The sequence below is a fragment of the Schistocerca gregaria genome, chromosome 1 (assembly GCF_023897955.1).
Source record: "Schistocerca gregaria isolate iqSchGreg1 chromosome 1, iqSchGreg1.2, whole genome shotgun sequence".
NCBI classification, from domain to species: Eukaryota; Metazoa; Arthropoda; class Insecta; order Orthoptera; family Acrididae; genus Schistocerca; species Schistocerca gregaria.
The window spans coordinates 1076372269-1076379163 of record NC_064920.1 but is presented as its reverse complement, the minus strand read 5'-3'; positions in this window follow the sequence as shown (position 1 = coordinate 1076379163).

Below are 6895 nucleotides of genomic sequence, written 5' to 3'. Positions count from 1 at the left end.
ACTGTGTTTCTCTGATATCTGTTGCTGCTCAAACATAAATTATTATATAGACATGAAAATATAGAAATAAGGTAGCCAGATGCATCGAATTACAGCATATTTCATTTCACTAAATAAACAAAATCAACTGCCTCATTGGAGAGATCATCCAAGTGTTACAATGTTCATATCATGTGAAGTATTTTCTTATGCATCAATATATTTGCTAAACACCACATCGTCTAGTGTGATAATGACAAAAGAAATTTTTTGTTACACTTTTAAAATTAAGCAGGAGGCTGGTCTGAAATACAAAATTAAAGTTACTGGAATCTCAGCCAAGTGATATACAAGTTCCCTTGCCAATTGATGAGGCATACATAAGCCTTACATTAAGTTCAAGGACATATTTCATGTGTTTATAATATTACAAAATATATATCTGTGTGTGTGTGTGTTTGTTTTTCAGGTGGCAGTATGTATAGATAAACAGTCATTAGCAGAGTGATAGAATCAATTATAGTTATGATATTCTTGGTAATAATAGCTGGGGTAGGCTGTATGCCACAAGAAAGCAGTTTATCACTTAGACAATGCATGATTACAGAGAATTAGGATGCCTGTGACAACACATCATGGTATAATATATGTCAATAGATCGCTAGTTCTAATGTTGTGCTTGTAAGTTGTAGATCTAATTAAAGTAAATATATTTCTTTTCAAAGGAACAGAGCATTGATAATGAGTGGTTACTGAGAACCATGCATGTGGCAGTATGTCATTGTATTAAGTAGAGGTAAAAAATATTTCAGACAACAGCGCATATAGATAAACTCTCGTAAGTTGAGAATACATTGTAAATGGGTGCTTAAAAGAATTATATTGCATATAACAGTATATCATTGTACTAAGTCTAGATAGACCAGATTAAACAGATGATTATAGTGTGCATCATATCATGTAAAGGTAGTTGTAAAGCAATTTGCAAGAAATAGTAATTGTTAGCCTATCAGACATCTGTTTTCATGGAAAAATTATTTCAGTTTTCAACTGTTGAAATGCACATAGACATAACGACCGTATCACTTGTAGGACCTAGCGTCCTCACTTCTTTACAAGTCAAACTCAGACTTTAGAGCAACTGAACTGACATGAACATTTCAAGTCCAGAAACCACAAGGATAGATAAAAGAATTTGCCCACGATAACTATCAAAGGCGCCTTGTTCTCGTAGCTTGAAATTCGTCCTCCGAAATTCTTCTGCATCTTCTTGTAGAGACTGATAACCACCATGGCCATGTGCCACCGTAGACTCAGATTTAAACTGGTAAATTAAATACGAGCAGGGTACTTCCAGAACATATACTGCTCAATAACCAGTTGACAGATTTCTTGTTGATTGTCACCACATTAGACATGATGTAGCAACATCAGATCAGACAGTAAATAAAATTGGGCATAGATAAGGTAAATTCCAACATAGGTTAAGGCAAAAGGTAAAGTACCAGTGGTTAAATATGAATGGGTTAATGTTAGGAGTAAAATGGTTTGTTCAGCCATTCTAAAGGTATGATATATATATATATATATATATATATATATATATATATATATTTCCTCATCAGTTACGTATTACTGAATCAAATAGACTTCAATTGAAAGTAGATGTCTGCAAGAAGTATAGCTATACCACGAATTCAAATCTTCAGTTTTGAGTTTTTCCTTTGTTACTCATTTCACATGAATCATTGGTGGTCATCAGAGTATTTTCAACAAGATATTGTAGAAATTTAACCAGTTTTCATTAAGAATCACATTGTAAGCTAACATTTCTATATATTTAAAAGCACTGACTTGCTGTAACACAAAGCAGTATTGAACAGCACCTAACTCAAACACTTTCTATCACATGAAAGTAGCAAACATCATAATTAAATAAGACTACCAATGGTTTAGTCATTGAAGTGCTAGAAATTACATGAAAATAAAACTGCGTGACTCTTAAATCCTGGGAATCAGAATACTTCTGTACCAGTTACTATTTCCAACATAAAATTCCATTTCCTTCATGCTCCTTACGTCTGTAATACAAACATAAAAAATTTCTTTCTGATAAATGTTCCTTTGCCAATTACACAGTAGATCTAATGCATGTTAAGAACAAGATCGTGACATAGTGTATTTTCATACTTGATAGTAATCAACACCTATCCAGTGACTTTCGCATAATAGGTATAGTAACAGATCCTATTTGTCAGCAGAGAGCGTTGCAGACAGCAGTCATCGCAGCTTATGGTATTGTACGCTACAGCTCTTGCGAGCCCCATATTTCCTCCACAACAGTACACTTCACTGCATTTCACACGCGACAGCCTTGAGCGTTCCTAGCAACATTCTAACGGATAATTATTCAAGTTGAGTAGGCGCGCCTCTCAGCCATTGTGCCAAGTCTATAACAATCTTAAACTTTGTATAGAAATTTCATTAGCTAATCCTATCCCGGAAATAACTTTTTCAGTTCATAACTAAAAGTGCCATTGTGATTTCTCACATTTTTTGCCAAAAAATTAATAATTTTCGTTAGTTTCATGTTTTTCTTACACTAACTACCACTACTACAGTAGCCAAGTATCCCACTAGCTACGTAAGAAAATTTTGTGAATTTTTGTGTCATTTTCTTACAGCGGACAACTCCAGAAGATATTTATTGCTGAAAGTTTTTGAGGCATTTCGCTTTAAAACGTTAGGAGCGTCTGTCTGACTTCTGTAAAAGTGTGGGGGTGGAAATTGCATTTTGCAGGAGCCACAGGGTAAAGAGTACACCTCAGATTAATCCATTGCACAGAATGACAGAATAGCACCCACACGTTCACCACAGAAAATGGCGACCTGCCAGGATAGGTAAAATACGTAAGCTACCAGGATAGGAAAGTGTTAGGATAGTTAGGTATGGTGGGTCATAGCACTAACACTTTGAAGAACTTTCTTTCATGTATTAAATAGCTATTTGCAAATATTGGGATCAGAATAGATACAGGTAGTGAAGAAAGCAGAATTGTAGGGAAAAGGGCGTGTGTTATTGTGTTGGAAAATTTTGCATTTTTTTTACGATTTTTGTGTAGCTGTTAGGGCATAGAATTTTCAGGTGATGGGCACAGACGCAGAGTGACGCAGAGACGCAGTGTGACGCAGCATCATATACGTAAGAATTAAGAAATAACATTTTTCTCCCTTAGCAGGGGCACAGCTGGAGACTGGAGACTGTAGCATAGCAGACAGAACATTAGCCGAGAAGTCACGACGTTGTTGTTGTTGTTGGTTCAGCCAACTGGTAAGTGGTCGTACAGTTTTGTAGATAGGGTTGTGGGGTGTTGAAAGAATTTCCATGTTAACAAGAGCTCAAGCCAAAAGGTTATGTGAGAGACAGCAAGTAGACAAGATGGGGCAGAATCAACCAAATAGACAGCAAGTAAACGAGCTTATTAACAATAGGACAGAAGATGAACCTGAGAATAGGACAGACGGTGAATCAGAGAATAGGACAGTCGGAGAGCTGCAGAATCAGCAGGTTCAGTTAGACTGGGATAAAATTGAGACAGATCAGACAGATGGGAATGGAAGGGACGAGAACATCGAATTTCCAGAAAATGAAATTCCAGGTAAGGCACATTCTGAACCAGAAATAGACAGCCCACGTAGGAAATGGTAAAGATTAGAAGCGAAACGAGCACAGGAAACGTGTTTGTTTGCAGCATATTCAGGGACAGAATAAGCGTCAATACAGTCAATGAACCTGCAGTTAGCTAACGTTCAAAGAGAATTAGACAGTGAGGAAGAGGGGGAACATTTAGAATATGTCGAACCCATCGTACACTTTCTAAATATGCCCCAACAACAGACACAGAATTTTGCGGAGTTACGAGCGCCACGAAAAGGTTTCGTAACAGACGCAACTGTACCTACAAACACAAGACATACACAAAAGAGAGGGCAGAAAGCGGAGTGGTTCAATGGCAAACGCAACTAGTCCTCAACACAGACAACACGGGTTATTGCAGTTATCAAACTTAGAAACGCCACAGCATAGCACAGTAAAAGACGTAACTGACCGAGTAGAAAACAATAGATGGAGAATACACAGTTCAGCGGAAGGTAGTGTTACAGGACAGGGTACGATCACGGAGATGTTACAAAAAATGAACGCTAGTATGACGAAACAGAATCAAGATATTAATACACAGATGACAAAATAGTATCAGGAATTGAAACAGGACAATCAGGCTATTAATACACAGATCCATCAGGTTAAAATCAAGATGGCAGAAGGGATCGCCAGAATTGATAGTCAGATCACTCAGATAAAAAAAGACGCGAAAGAATCTAGAGAAAGAATTCAGGTACTAACACAAGGTCAGCAGCAATTACGCACTGACGTGGACAATGTCCAATTGGACATCTAAACGTTAGCAAAAAGGTGGAACGTTTTACGAAAAAAGCCACTCGAACAGCAATACAAATTTCGGACGAACAAGCAATTCAAATCAAGGTCGTAAAGTTTGCACTGAAAAAATATGATCAGCGGATCAATAAAATAGAACTCAGAAACAAAGATCAGTTTGAAAAGTTCCGAGCGGAGTTGATACAAACTATCGAAGAAAAGATGTCACGTCAAGCATTAATTCAGTACACGAACAGGCGCCGTCTAAGAAAGTTCAAGTAGAACCATGGCTAGGCGTAACACTCGCGCAGAAATCGAAACAGAAAACCCCGATTAAAGTAATACATGACATGCCACAGGACCAGGCACAGTATCTAGGAAAACAGAACACATATATTCAGCCGATACCAATCGAAAGACGGGCAACTGAACCAGTAAGTCGAATGACACAACATAATAGCAGCACAGGTACTGCACCACGAACGACGAGAGTAGAAACACAAGAACAACACTTTTGTTCACCAATGATACGATATGACGCGGATATGAGTCAGGAAATTGAGAATAGGCAGACAGGCAGTAGATTACCAGAGAATAAACAAGACGACACAAGCAGTGGCAGTTTATTTGATTCCATGAATCAGCCACAAACCGGATTCATGAGTAGATGTGATACGGACCACTTCCTTACAGTTAGAAAATTTCAACATTTTAAAGAAGAAGGCGGTAGCTTGCATGCACGCACATTCATCGACCAGTTTCAAGTAGGCTTACTAAACTACTGGAGCGTAGCTCACAAACTTGACTTCATTTGTGCACACATGTCAGGGACAGCAGCAGAGGAGGTGCTGCAAAAGATCGCGGCTACCTGTACGTCTGACCTACAGTTCAGAACAACATTTCTCGAAAGATATTGGGCTAAGGAGGCGCAAAACAAAATTAAATACGAGTTACTTCAGATGACGTCATATGAAAACTCAGGGGAGAAGAGCGTAGTAATATTCCTTGAAACAATGGACAAAAAGAATCAATGCCTAGACAAACCATACAGTGATGGAGAGCTGATACGTCTATGTAGAATGACGTTACCGGGAAATTATCAGCAGGCGATCATAGGAAAAAATGAAAATACCGAAGAATTCAAAGAGGTCTTAAGGGAACTCGAATTCATGTTTAAAGAAAACGAAGCGGAAGAAAAAAGAAAGGAGGGAACAGCAAAAGGAGAGGACTAGGAACGAATATTCTAATAATAATAATCCTAATAATAATAATTTCAGGCAATTTAACAGCTCAGGACAGTGGCATAATGGAGGTAATTGGCATAGAAACGGGAACAAGAATAATTGGTACCGAAATAGGGATGGTAATGGACACTGATACAGTAGTGGATATAGGGTTTAGGGATCGAAATACCAACGGCAAAGTGTACTATGAAAGAGGTCACGATGGCAGAAACAGCAACTGGCGAGACCAGGGCGCGAATAATTACAGAGGAAATCATGGTACACAGAGATAAGAACAACACAGCAAAGAGAAACCAGATGTAGAAGTTAGGACACCAAATCCTGAAAAACGTAAAGACTGACAGGAAAATGCCGAAGAGCATAGGCAAACTAACGTCCACACATTAACACAATAAAAACACAACGTTTACTTCTTCGAAGCAGATAAATCAAATTTAGAGAAAAACTGACAATAGCCACAATTCAGATAAACAGGGACTTACAAAAATTTCCGATAAAGAGTCAGCACAACATAGTACCACAACTTATCCACCAACTACAGTATTGAAAAAATATAGATCCATCAGAAAAATAAAAGAAATGATTAAATTTCCAATAATTCCCCGAAAGCAACACAGACAAATCGTCGTTTCAGCCTTACAGAACATTCGCGTAGCAGCAATGAGACGTAAGATAGCCCAAGACGAGTCTGCCATATTGAAACGCTTCACCTTGGGCCAGAAAGTATTCATAAAGATTCATTAACTTTCACACAAGACCCAAAATAAATCGCGTAAATTTTTTGCAGTCTATAAAGGGCCGATGATAATTTTCAGAATCGCTCACGAAAATGTTGTAGAGCTAATGATCCCAAAAACAGGTAAGTGTATTGGCATCTGTTACGTTAGCCATTTAATAGCATGCAAATGAAAAGGACAGAAAAGAAAAGAAAAGGAAAGATACAAAGGGACAAAAGAAATCTCATATCTTATACTAATCACTAAATAAAAGATAATTAAATAATCAACAAATTAACACATTAATTAAAAGAAAGAAAGAGAGATATAAAACAGACTAATAACTTTCTTGTATCATTCAGTACACTGCAACATGTACACGAACAATAATTGATATACAACTACTAAAAGAATGGAGTGGTAGGGTATAATATATGGTTTAATTAGATTATCTTTTTGCAACTGCCAAAAAAATTTTCGCATTATATAGAGTCATACGTTCTTGCAAAAGTCAATAA